The 14,575-nt window shown below is 40.0% G+C and overlaps 1 protein-coding gene across 1 annotated transcript in view; it reads left to right on the top strand.

Moving 5' to 3' along the window:
• LOC114669508 (presenilins-associated rhomboid-like protein, mitochondrial) overlaps positions 1-14,575 on the top strand; it is a 1,019,231-nt gene that overhangs the window by 714,146 nt on the left and 290,510 nt on the right. The gene's annotated exons all lie outside the window — the stretch shown is intronic.

Below are 14,575 nucleotides of genomic sequence, written 5' to 3'. Positions count from 1 at the left end.
CCCACTGCTCAGCCTCCCTGGTAAAGCTTATGCAAGGGTTACTGGAAAAGAAACTTCATCCAGCTGTGGAATCTCAAATTCAGGAGGAGCAATATGGATTCTGTCCATGCCATGGAACTGGCCCATTCTTTATACTCATGAGAATCCTGGAGAGGGAATGGGAGAACACCTAGTTGGTGTACATGTGTTTTGTGGTGTTAGAGGAGGTGTATGACCATGTTCCTTGATGGATGCTGTGGGGGATACTGAGAGTATGGGTTCCTAATAAGGACTATTCAGTCCCTGCATATTCAGAGTTGTGTCCGCAAACTTGGAAAAACATCAGCACTACTTCCAGTAGGTGTGGGACTCCGCCAGGGCTGTGCTGTGCCTATCCTGTGTGTGATTTTCGTGGCTAGAATATCAGGATGCACTCAGGCAGGTGAGGGTGTCTAGCTTGGTAGCTTTAGAATTGTATCGCTGCTTTTTACAGATTTTATGGTCCTGTTGACTTATCAGGCTGTGACCTCCAACACACATCGGGACAGTTTTCATCCGAGTGTGAAATGGCAGATGAGGATCAGCCCCTCCAAATTTGAGGCCGTTGTTCCTCAGGAGAATAAAGGCAGACTGTCCTCATCAAGTGCTAGGTGAGATCCTGCCTCAAGTGGAGGAGTTTAAGTACCTTGGGGTCTTGTTCACAAGTGAGGGGAAATGGGATGATGAGATTGACAGGCAAACAGGGACAGCGAGCACAGTTACGCGGTCACTGAACTAATCTGTAGTGGTGAAAAAGGAGCTGAGGTGGAAGGCAGATCTCTCGACTTACTAGTCAATCTATGCTCCTTCCCTCACCTGTTGTCATGAGCTTTGGGTAATAACTGAAAGAATGAGATCATGGGTACAAGGTCATCAGGCTCCTCCCTTATAGATATGATGAGAAGCATAGACATCCAGGAGAGGGTCTGAGTAGAGCCACTGACCCACCACATCAAGAGAAGCCATATCTGCTTCAGGCCTCTGATACAGATGCATCCTGGATGCCACCTAGTGGAGGTTTTACTGGCACAAGCAGCTGGGAGGAGGCCCCAGGGAAGACCCAAGGCTTGCTGGGATTATTATATTTTCCAGATAGCCAGGGAACACCTTGGGATCCCACAGTATGAGTTGACAAGTGTGGATATGGTCAACAACATAGTCAGCACCACAGAAAATGTTTTTTTATGTACAAGGACTGTAGGACTGTGGAGGATTTCTGCATGTGGTGTAGGGACAATGAACTGTGAATGAAGATGGCCAAAATAAAGAAGGTGTTTCAGTGAGCCCTGGAGATCAGCCACCCTAATGGTGGAGGAGATAGAGATGGCACAAAATTATAACTGCTTGGGAGGATTCATCTAAGGAGTAGATTGGATTGGGTACACAGCACCGACATTCTACATAAAAAGACCCAGAGTATCACTACACCAGAAAATTTAAATAATTCAGTTAAAAGTCATCATTAACATTCAATCTGTGCTGCAGAATAATTGGTAACACAGGTAATTACATAATTGTGTCTTGGTTGCTGGCCAAGAAGAATATATCAGTTAAGCAATGTCTGCTGGTTACTTGGGAGAGTCTGATGATGTGTCATCAAATTTAATGGTATCAACTTCTGGATGGCAGGTGGCAAAATTTTATTTGCTGAGGTGTGCGGGGCTTGCAATGACGGTGGTGTTTTCTTCACACTTCCCTTTTTGTAAAATTCCTGTAGTATGAACTGTGGCTCCATTGAAAATTAGGGCCAATGTATCTACCCTTGCAGTATGCCACAGTGTCATTAATTACCAGACGTTGATACAGTTTTTAAGTGTCCACCCTGACAGATCCTCAGCCTTTTTACAAAATGTAGGTGCTGTTGGAAGATTGGTGGTGATGAGTAACCATGAGGGAGCCTCGGTGGTAGGAAACCCTAAGAATTACTTGATCTTTCTACAGGAATCAAATAATTGTAAATAGCCAAATACAATCCCTACACCTGAATTCCACAATCAGGTTGTTTGTTGGACATATTGCTATTGTGCTGTTCAGTAGGAAGGTTTGATGAAATGATTTATTAATATTCCATCCTTCATTCTCTTTCAGCTTATCAATCTTGTCCCATCAATTTCCTTTTTACAACTGAGCTAAAAAAATATCTTGCAGGTAAAATTTAGAGGAATAACTAGAATCAATGGCCAGGTTAAAAAAGGAAGTGGACCATGTAACAAACCTGTTACTGTAACAGATGATGCTGGATATAATGATCAATAATCTTAAACAGGGTTCTACGTTTGTGAGAGGCCTGGGTGTACAACTGTAGAGTTGGCAGAAAACGCCTTGAACAAAAAACCTGTAAATCACTGGATATTATCACAGGCAAAATCACGCTCACTCACACACAGGGCCAATATAGAGACAATAATTAACATAACATGCATGAGCACAGAATAAATGTGTAGGAAGTAAATTAAAAAACACAAGGAGAAAATCTGCAAAGACATTACAGCCTATAATTATTCTTATATTCATATTCTAAACCGTTTACTTGATTCATGGGAAGTTGGTGCTAATCCTTGTGACACTGGGGATAAATGGGTGAAAATCATCCCTGGCTGGGTGACAGTTCATTGATCACACTATTTTACTTGCAATTTAGCTGTATTAGTAGTAGTACTGCTAGTAGTAGAGGCAGCAGGAGTTATGGTGGTAATAATTTTGCAACAAGTACAGAGTACAATAATTTTTTTCTTCCATGCACTACCCACATGGCCCTCTCCAGTGCCAAGATAACAAGCAATTATATTCACACAATGTTATTAAAACAAAAAAAATTCATTTTAATTAATAGAAAACACAAGTCAGCTTACCTGACATAACTCTTAACCCTGTCTCCATACCACTTTGCTCAGGTATTCACCCTGTTCCTGAAACCTTCATTTAGGTCTAAGCTGTTCTAGTGAGGAATAAATCAACAACTGAGTTAGAGATTCTATCAAAATGAAAAAAACTATCTCCTCTAGAGCTGCCAAAGAACCTAACATGCATGTCTTTGACATGTGGACAGAAAACAGGAATACCCAGAGCATAATCCAGTCACACAAGGAGAGAGAGAACTTACAAAATCTCTGTACTGCAGCCTATGACTGTTCCCAGTATTCAAACCCAACACCTGTGCATTAATAAGATTTATTACAATTTAAATCACTGCCTTTTCTTTGTGTTAATGAGATGCTTTCATGTTTAATAACTGTGTTGTGCCAATGTCAATAAGGTAGATCTGCTTTTGTAAATGTGATAATGACCTTTTCAGATGAGACTGAACCACAAATAATTTTAAAAAAGCAAAAGCTAAATGCATTCGAGCAATTCATAGAAGACATGGCTTTCTTTCTTTCTTTCTTTCTTTCTTTCTTTCTTTCTTTCTTTCTTTCTTTCTTTCTTTCTTTCTTTCTTTCTTTCTTCTTTCTTTCTTTCTTTCTTTCTTTCTTTCTAACGAATCATAAACTATAGTATTTTATCATCACATAATTATGTCATTTTTTTGTTCTATTAGTTTTATCATATAGCTATGTAATTTCTTAGAAACTAAATTTATTAAAAAATTCCTATGGATTAATATAACTAAATTCCCCTCCTCTGTATTCTTGTGCTATATTTGTTTCATGTTCATTATTTTCATTATTCAAAAAATATTTGGCGTCTAATTACTATTATATAATTGACCATATTTTGATCTCAGTTTTACAGAAACAATATTCTTATAGCAGTGCATTACCCTCAGGTATTCTAGGTTATATTCTGCATTAGTTAAAAGAAACCAAGCTCCAAGATTTCCCAGGAAATAGTTTCTGTTAAATGAGGTGCTACAGGTAGCAAAAACATGCTGTAGAAAGAAGAGTTTGTGAACAACTAAATAACCTGAAATTTCTTGTTTTTTGAATTACTTTTTTTTTGGTATTTTATTTTTGCATAAATACCAAAATTGGCTGGCTTTTCATTAAAAAGGTCTATTTTGAATTACATTATTATAATTATTACACAATGTTGACTGAAAATACATTTAGATTACCACTGAATACCCTGAGGGTGGCACGGTGGCACAGTAGGTAGCACTGCTGCCTTGCAGTAAGGAGACCTGGATTTACTTCCCGTGTCCTCCCTGCGTGAAATTTGCATGTTCTCCCCGTGTCTGTGTGGGTTTCCTCCGGGTACTCCGGTTTCCTCCCACAGTCCAAAGACTTGCAGGTTAGGTTCATTGGCAATACTAGTGTGTGGGTGTGTGTGCATGTGTGCACTGCGGTGGGCTGACGCCCTTCCCAGGATTGGTTCTCTGCCTTGCACTCTGTGTTGGCTGGGATTGGCTCCAGCAGACCCCTGTGACCCTGTAGTTAGGATATAGTGGGTTGGATAATGGATGGATGAATACTCTGAACCGGTATTCTGTTTGCATTGCGAAGATGTCACGTTTATCTATAGTAGTTTTTCCTCCATCTGTGCCTTCTAAAATGTTAGTATTTATCCTTATGTTTTTAGAAAATGCAATGAGAGGGCAAGCTTCTCTTTAAGAAATTGTACAGTTCATCCAGAAATTGCCTGTATTTGCCTGCAGGGTCTACAGCAGAATTTCTTCAAGAGGGTGCAGTGCTCTTAAGGATGAAGCAAAGAAACACTCATATGTTTCTAATGCTGTTTATTCACTAACCTTATTCAACTAACCATGTGTACAATGTTCAATACTCACACTCTGCCCTGAAGTCATCAAAAGATGCAGACCATGATAATCAATAACTGAACATAAAATAATTGACAAAAGATTTACTAAACAATCACATAAAACAGAGAGAGCAGGGTTTGACATGCATGGGGTGACCAGTAAATGTGTTAGAACAGTTCCTGGAGGCTCTGTGCTGTTGACTACCTATTCTGACACACATAGAATCAGCAGTGAAGGATGTATGGTGCTAAATGTACTAGAGAAATCAAAATACGACACTCACATAGTTCCCTGTCTTTACTGATTGGAGAGAAAGTTAAAGCGGATAGAAGATGGAATGTGCTTGTTCCAGTGCACGTCTGATAGGCAGGGCATTCCAATGCTGTTGTCTTATGGTGACTGATAGAAGCTGAGTACACGTCTTTCCAAGGTTTTCATGATATTTGATGGTAAGGCTACAGGCCTGATGTCATTCAGTTTGTTAACATTACTTTTCTGTGGTACTGGACTTTGGCAGAGAATCTTTCACAGCAGTGGAACCTTTTGTGACTGCGGCAGTCACATAATTGGCTGACACATGTAGATCACCTTAAGGCTGATATCATAAAAACCTGCTGTAACCACAAAGGGAAGCCACTGAGCCCCATACCAAAAACACAATGTCACCCAAATAAAGGGTATTAATTTGGTAAAACCATGTTTCAATTAATCTCCAGACGAACTTACCACTAGAATATAATAAACAATCAATTTCTTCCCTCCTTCCTCCAAGTGCCACGCACTGCCTCCCAACTCTGACTCACCAAGGTAAGACAGCATGCTTATTTTAAACTGGACCTTGGACTGCTTTCAGTGTTATGGCAAGGGACGTCTGAAGCACTTCCGAGTCATGTGGAAAACAGGGCAGTCCTCCCCAGCAGCACCCCAAGGACCCTACCAGGGCTGCATTTCTCACTCCAATTCCAATGCCACACTGTGGGTGTTCTAACTGAATTCAGCAGTGGGGACACTGCCACCTGCCATGTGTAGAAATGGACTGCTCCCAGTACCCATATTCATCCAATCCATCCATTATTCTTCTGCCCCAGTTGGGATGAAGATTTTCAGGTGTTCTGGCCACCCCTGCCATCCTTCCATTATCATCTCCAGGCAAGAAATCACCCTCCATCCCATCCGGGATGCCTGTCCTTCCAACAGGGCATTTACACTGCAGAAATGACAGCATGGATTCTCTCTGTCATCTTGTCAGAAATGAGGGAGAGTCCATGACAGGTTGAAAGGGAGGGTCTTCCATATTACTGAGAGTATATACCAAGGATGGAAAATAAAACTGGGGGGCATTGAGATCAAACGTCACAGGCATTGTAGATGTTGGCAGGCATACAGCCTTGAGAAACGATGAGGACTAGGTGGAAGTGCAGAATGTCTCTTTTGTCTCCTGTTTTTCCTTTGACATTTTTTGGTCAGTAGTTTGGTTTGGTCTCTGCTCAAGATGACAATTTGCTTTCAAAAACCAATTAAGATACAACTTTAGAAGAATATTCTTAATAGTGTTGCCTCATATTCAAAATACAGTGCAGTTCTTATTTCCATGTCTGTACATTCTGTTTCTGGATTATTTGCTAAAACGGCAGTACCAACCCCTGGACAAAAGGGGATACTCAGCTAAGGTCAATGTGTTCTATTTAAATAAAATGCTGTCTCCCTTCTTTCACAATACACCCCTTTCCTCATTAAAATGGATTTGTCCATTTCCTAAAACGGCAGTACCAACCCCTGGACAAAAGGGGATACTCAGCTAAGGTCAATGTGTTCTATTTAAATAAAATGCTGTCTCCCTTCTTTCACAATACACCCCTTTCCTCATTAAAATGGATTTGTCCATTTCCTCCTGGTGATTGTTTTTAGTGTGGTGTAATTCTCAGCACAGAGTCAGAAGTAAGAGTCCATCTCCAGTGCTGAGATGAGCTGTTATACTGACAGACGTAGGTTATTAGTCTGATGACATTTGCACTTTACCGTTCTTTCTGGTGCTGAGTGTTGTAGTTCTGAGGATAGGAAAGTGATTAGAGTGACAAAGAAGCGATACTGTACATTCACAACCAGTGAATAAACCCCATGTTTGATGACCATTCTGTTTACTATAAAGTATAAAGATAGAAACACATACAGGAGCTCATTGCATTCTATCTCTGGGTCCTCATTTCCTCATCCTATCTAATCCTTAGCCACAGACTGCTTGCTATATTGCTGTGGGATACTGTTCAGCAGCCAAAAGCTAGGACAGGCATGTTAGCATTATGATCTTCATAATATCTTTAGACATTCATTGCTACACAGTACTGTGAATTGCGTATATTGTGGCTGCTATGGTGAAGCAGACCATTCTTTGCCACGCTGTCCTTTTCTATTATTTTTACATATTTTATTGAATTTATTAAAATTAAATAACATTTCATACAAGCAAGTTTTACAAAACTAGGTTTGAAACAAATCAACCCCCACCCATGACAAAGAGAGCTAGGCCAACAGAGTAAAACTTTTAGAAGAATAAAACATTTACTGTAGAATAGATAGATAGATAGATAGATAGATAGATAGATAGATAGATAGATAGATAGATAGATAGATAGATAGATAGATAGATAGATAGATAGATAGATAGATAGATAGATAGATAGATAGATAGATAGATAGAATAAAAAATGGAAGAGAATCTGCTTCCTCAATTTAAATGCTTATTCTAAGATGTTATTGATTAGATCCTGCCAGGTTTTGAAAACGTTTTGTACAGATCCTCTAAGTGAGAATTTGATTTTTTTCCAGTTTCAAAAAGTATATAACATCAGTTACCCACTGACTTAAAAGAGGAGAGTTAGGATTCTTCCAGTTGAGCAAGATAAGTCTATGTGCCAATAGTGTAGTAAAGGCAATCACAGTTTGGTTGTCCTTCTCCACTTTAAGCCCATCTGGAAATACACCAAACACAGCTGTTAATGGGTTAGGAGGGATTGTGACACCAAAGCTATCTGAAAGGCATTTAAAGATTTTGGTCCAGAATGATGTTAATTTGGTGCAGGCCCAGAACATGTGACCCAATGAGACCAGAGCTTGATTGCAACATTCGCAGGATGGATCTTGCCCTGGAATCATTTTGGACAAATGACATAGATGGGCTCAATATATAATTTTAAGTTGAATAATTGTATGCTTTGCGCATGTGGAGCTCAAGTGAATTCTATGCATGGCTGCCTTCCATTCCTTCTCTGAAATGTTGAGTAAGAGATCCTTTTCCCACTGTACTCTGGGATCTTTAATAGGGAGGGACTTTAGAAAGTATTTATATATTACAGAAATGCTGTCTGAGTCCTGAAGACTGATCAATACTTCTTGCGGAATAGAGGTTGGTGGGAGGTGAGGAAGATCGGGCAGGTTCTGTTTAACAAAGTTTCTAATTTGGAGGTTGTGAAAAAAATGTGTTGCTGGAGAGTTAAATTTGGAGTGTAGTTGTTTGTGGGATACGAAGACATTGTCTGTGTACAAGATCTCTAAACGATTTAATCCGAATGCTTTCCAGACATTAAAAACTGCATACGTTTAAGAGGGTGGAAAAAGGTGGTTATCGTGCAGAGGTGCCATAGATAAAAGCTTCTCTATCTTGAAGTACTTCCTACATTGGTTCCATATTCTGAGTGAATGAAGCACAATTGGGTTGTTAGTATATTGGTGATGACCTGTACTTATTTGGTACAAAGCAAGTAATATAAAGAAGTACTTGCAGGATTTTATTTCTATTGTGGACCAAGCCTGTGTATGTTCATTTATTTGTGTCAATGTCCAGGTTTTTATAGCTTGTATATTTGCTGCCCGGTAATACAGTAAAACTGAAAGTTAGGTAGAGCCATGCCACCTTCTGCCTTAGGTCTTTGTTGGATACGTGGATGTTTTGAATTCCAAATAAATGAGGTTATGATTGAATCTAACTTCTTAAAAAATGATGTATTGATGTATATTGGAATATTTTGAAATAGAAAAAGAAGCTTAGGAAGGATATTCATCTTGACAATGTTAATTTTTCCAGCTAAAGGATAGACCATCTATGCAAGTCTTGCTTAGGTTTTTCCATGCAGACAGCAAAGTTTTGTTGATAAAGAACTTTATGTGTACTTGTGATATTTATCCCTAGGTATTTAAACTGATCTGTAATAAAAAGGGAAGGTGTCCAATCTAATATTGTGTGCTTGAGAGTTCACTGGAAAGAGCACACTTTTATTCAAAATCTTTTGAAATTCTGTTAGTGCTGTTAGGACTGCAGGAACAGTTTTTTGTGGATCTGATATATACAGTACCATATCATCTGCATATGGTGAAATTTTCTGTTCAAGTCCTTCTCTGACAATCCCCTTTATCTCATAAGCATTTGACAGTGAACTGCCAGTGGCTCATTAGCAATTGCAAAAAGCAGTGGTGACAAGGGGCATCCTTGTTTAGTACCGCATTCTATTTTGAAGTAGTCTGAGATAATGTTGTTAATACAAACTGAAGCTTCTGGACTGGTATACAGAAGTTTAATCCATGCACAAATGTTTAGGCCAAACCTAAATTTCTCCAATGTAGTGAAAACGTACTTCCATTCTTTAGCAAACAAAATCTCTCCAGCATTAATGAGGACCGTGTATGTTTTCTCCCAGTTACTGACAGATGACACTACCTACTCCAGCTTCTCCTGGTCTTGAGAGGATATCTTTTTCCAGATGTCCCGGTTTGCACTCGTACGATTCACAAGTGGGGTTGATAAAGGTGACATATCTATTGTCAGGACGAGTCTGATTCGCCAGTTTCATCCAGGGAAACTAGACAGAAAATATTGTGTGCAATGGCCTGTGAAGGGAAAGAAGAGACCACCAGAAGGCTGGCCAGTACAGGAAGTCAAGATCTTAGAAGTGTCGGGTAAGAGATCATTCTGACAAAGTTTACTTCTAGAGAAGCTCCAGTGTGGTTAGCTTTTTCTGGGACTTATAGTCTATTTAGCAGGCTACTGCGCAGAAGTATCAGTCTTCTGACACACTACTGAATCCAAACTTCAGCTTCCATTTTCCCATAGCAGTGTGAACCAAACAGTGTGGAAGGTCAGCCCCCAGACACAGACAGACAGATACCAGAATGTCCAAAACACACGTTTATTCTCCTCACAATGTACAAAACAGCAACCACGTTTCTCTTTTCTGTCTTTCTCTTTTCTGTCTTTCTCTTCTCTCTCTCTCTTTCTCTCTCTCTCACCTCCTCACAAGCTCTGTCTCCTTCTTCCCAACTCGTCTACTGGAAGAAGGCAACCCCATTTATAATAACCCGGAAGGGCTTCAGGTGCTCTGTGCAACGACATTTCCTGGTGTGTCGGAAGTGTCAGATGAGCACCCAGAAGCACTCCGGGTGCCCCTGGGATTTCTTCTGGGAGCACTTGCTGGTGTGGCAGAAGTGCTGCCATCCAGGGTTCCATAAATGTTCGGGCGCCCCCTGGTGGTGGCCACGTCCCCCCACAGGGTTGAGCCTCCCAGCTTCGCAACCCCCATGTGTTCCGGGGGAAGTACTGCCCCATTTCCGGTCCTCAGCTTCTTCCGGCGTCCCAGTGGGGCAACGTCCCCGGACGTCTATCACACCAGCAACAGGTGAAAAGGCAGTTAAGAAACTGGAGCCTTTCTATTTCAAGTTCATATTGGTTATGCTAATAATAATGACAGATGAGCAATGAATCTATGAGAAATAACTGAGCGTTTTGGCCACTGTTCATTCCAGTTTTACATTTTATCAAATATGGCTATTCTATCAAACCAGAATACACAAGGAAACAATGACTAATGGGAAGATACAAGTTCTAGCTGTGTCAGTACTCCTGACTAAAAGAAGTCTGGTCAATATTAGGTTGAATGTCTTACCGAAATTCCCACTGTGATAACACAGCCCTTCAAAATAGAGGCATGCCTGTCTGCTTTTTCTCTCAAATCTCTTTATCTCTCACCAAAGTATCTCCTTACTTGTCTATCATGGTCCCAACTTATCTCCCAATTCCAAGATCAAGGGTGACTGACAGCAAGTGGCCTTTCAGGGCACTCGCCAGAACTGTTCTGTTCTCAAAGTTCTCTATGAGAGTTACAGAGACACAATCAATGGGCCACAACTGCCCACCCTCCATAATATAACACAGGAGTCCGTGTGTCTCATGTGGGGAGTGTTTGAATGTTCTTTTTGGTGAATTCTAGCGTTTCACCATTCCCAGATACATTATACTGTAGCACCTTCAGTAGCTGTTTAACTGCACTGGTCCTTACATGGGCTCCCCAGCTGCCAGTGTGTGCTTGTATTGTGAAATATAAATATTCCACATCACAACAAGAACAAGCTCAACATACAGTAGCTTGTCAGTCCATTGTCATCTTACTTCTGCATACTATCAAGATAAGATTTGAAGATCCCCAAAGTCTGCACCATCTGCACCACTACCCTGATCATTCATTCCTAGCCTCTGTCAGCTGAATTTATCATCCCATAAATGTGGCCCCTAGTTAAACTACCAAGAAAGATCTGGGTACTTTCTTGACCGTGAGCTGGAAAAAGTGGATTTAGAAAATAATACCTAATTAAACATATTGATGAAAAGATTTGAATTTTAAATCCATTTTTTTAATATAATTATTAGGGAGGCCTGTGATGGACTGGCACTCCTTTTCAGATGGATTCCTCCACCTTCCATCATCCAACAGAAGTCATGAGGAAAAAAATGGATCTAGAAAATGGATGGATGGAAGGATGGATATTAGAAATGCTATAACACCCTTTCCTCCTCCAGGAATGACTCCTGAGAAATGTTTAAAAATTTTATTCAGTTTAACAAATCCAAAACTCTGAAAGCAAAATTAATATGACGGAAGCAAGAGATCTGTGGCAATATTGAAGGCTGAAGCACTGTTGATAGACGGGCAATAAACACGACAAGGTGTCTGCCAGAACAAATTCAGATGACCATATGGAGAGTGAATTGGTTTAATTGTGCCTCACACTCGTCAGTAACACCACTTATTCAGCTTTACTACTTTAAACTAGTTTTTGAGCATGGGTATATTGTATTATGTTAATGTATGCTTTTAGTATTTTCAGTATCAATGCCATGTTTTTTAGATAAAGAAAAACATCTATGTGCTATTGAGAGAAGTTTGCTACAACAAGACATTGACATTCTGCAAAAAAGGATTGCTAAAGCAACAAAACGCCTCTGTGAAGAAAATGACCGGTGCTATCAGGAGCTGACACATCCTGCTAAGGTAAACAGAAATTTCAAATTCCTCTTAACAATGCTAAGTACAGGGTGGCTTTCCAGTTACCATGAGATGAATAAGAAGAAAACATTGCAAGAATGTCAGTACTGCATTAAGTGAGAGCAATATGTTTCAGTGAAGGAGTGTCCTGTTCTGCAGATAGGTCTGACACTCCTACCAGTGCTTTGGCTGTAGCAAATCTCAGGAAGTGTGATGGCCTTAAGATAGCCCACAGAAGTGTTTTCACTTAATAAGCTAATTATTCAGTGATGGCATTGGGTTGATAAACAGTTCTCCTTATTGTCTGAGCAGGCTCACTTGGACATGTTAACTTTAGCTTATCATGCCCTAAAGGAGGCAGTGACATTGTACTGTAACATATAGTTAACATTTTTTTTTTTTGCTTTTCTTTTCTCTTGGTATGGAGTGATGGTTTACCTTGTAGCCAAATTCCTAAAAAACAAAAAAGTGATCACTTGTTTTGGTAAATCTTCAGTATATTCATATTCCAATAAGCTGAGAGGACTGGAATTTCTTTCGCAAGATAATGCAACCGAGTGTCATGATCTAGCTTGAAAGTTTGATTTTTTGAAGTGTTCCTTGGCTTCCAAAAATTATTTCAGTATGGCTTTGAGGCTGAATAATGTAAAGGTTTTATACATTGTGGACATGTATAGGAATGACAGATGATCTCAAAATAATTTGGGACACCAAGACGGGTCATTCTATTTAATGAAAAGGCTTACTTTGCCCTTACATTGGGCTTAAGATGGTTAAATGCAGAAAGAAGTGGAAGCAAATCAGTCACTCTGTCGGAGTCTTCTGGGAGTCCAGGGCTAGGTGCCCTCACTGGGTGGATTCCAGGCATTGTGGGGAGAGAAGGAGAAACAGCGTTAATGGCCTCACCCTCTTGTTGTCCAGAGCGTCATTATATACCTTGACAGAGCCTGTGAGGAGATCAACACACACCCCCTTATGTTTTTGACATTGTTAAAACAGTTACATTCTCCCAAGACAATGTTATGTTTCATGAAAATGCTGTTCGAGACTGTTGCTAGGATGCAAGGCCCACTTGCTGGCAAGCATTTCCCACAGGTCACGACATCAGTAGCGCAACATTTAAAAAAAAATGTCACTCTACATACTGTAAGTATCACATGGGTTGGACTGGCATCCTGGGCAGAAGAGGGGACGGTTCCTTACCCGAACATGAGACTCCTAGCAGGTAGACAAGCATCCCAGCCATGGGAGAGAAAGGTTCCAAATCCGGAAGAAATGACCAAAGTGGATGGACGGTACCCAACAGGGCTGTGGTTGGGAACTCCAAGCTCCATGATGATGGGAATCCTTCCATCTCTTGTGCATCCCGGCTGAGGTTGGGCTGCCGGCCATCCCTTTTACCAGCTGGTAACACCAGAAAGTCTTCTTCTTCTTTCAGCTGCTCCCATTAGGGGTTGCCACAGCGGGTCATCTTCTTCCATACCAGAAAGTGTTAAAACAAAATTATTAAGTAGTTGAATCTTAAGTAAACACCAGTATGAGGCTGGATTCTTGAATAAAGATTACCAAGATATAAAGCATGGAGTTTGAAAAGTGTTTTAAGAAACTATGCCTTTGCCATTTCATGTGTTCTTTATTTGACGCTTGCATTCACATTAACAAATATGCATATCTCGCTTCTCTAATCTTATTCCACTTCTTCAAGTGAGAGTGACTGAGCTGTTTTTAAGTGAGAGATCTTGAAGATGTCAAGATCTGACTATCCAATAATTTGAAACTACTCAAAAAACACAATTTCTTTCAACAACCTGCTTTATACAGTATACCCTGTATAATAGTTTTAATTTTACAGTATAAGCATCTTTAAAATGGATGAGTGGTCAGGTAGATTAAACCTTAATAGGTACTTCTTGAAAAAAAAAACACTGCTGACCACATTCTTTGGATAAAGTAATCATTTACTCTCATGGTCGCTTACCATGTACATCGTTTTATCTCTTGTTTCAGAAAGTAATGAGGAATGTTATAGAAAGAAAAATAAAAAGGCAAGCAAACTGCATCTTCACAGCATGCAGAGATGGCAGAGGTACAGATGGCACTTTACTAGAACATAAAGACGGCAACTCACAGGAGGAAAGCAAATATTGGGATATTCAGCATAGCATAGACAGTGCCGGTATGTTGAAAGCAAAAATAGAAGAACTGGAAAAGGACAACAAGGTTTTGGACCATGAGAACAAACTGCTGAGGGAGCAGATGTTGGGTGGTGAGTATGTTTCACAATTATGGGCAGCAACTTTGAAAATGTCAGCAGGCAGGTCTATTGTCATGATGTGGAGTTGAAAGCATTGCCAGGAGTTTTTAATATTTATATTATAAAAAATATTTTAATTTAGGTTCTCAACAGACAGATAACTTTTGAGCACACCTATGTTGCCTTGTTGATAATTTGGAGTTTTGAGTGAGTTGGTCTATTTTACTTGGCTGTAGGTTTGTTACCCATGATGACGTCATGATAGTTTGCACAAGACATCTATTCCTCAAAGCA

The sequence above is a fragment of the Erpetoichthys calabaricus genome, chromosome 2, assembly GCF_900747795.2.
Source record: "Erpetoichthys calabaricus chromosome 2, fErpCal1.3, whole genome shotgun sequence".
NCBI classification, from domain to species: Eukaryota; Metazoa; Chordata; class Cladistia; order Polypteriformes; family Polypteridae; genus Erpetoichthys; species Erpetoichthys calabaricus.
This window is presented reverse-complemented; position numbering and strand designations above follow the sequence as displayed.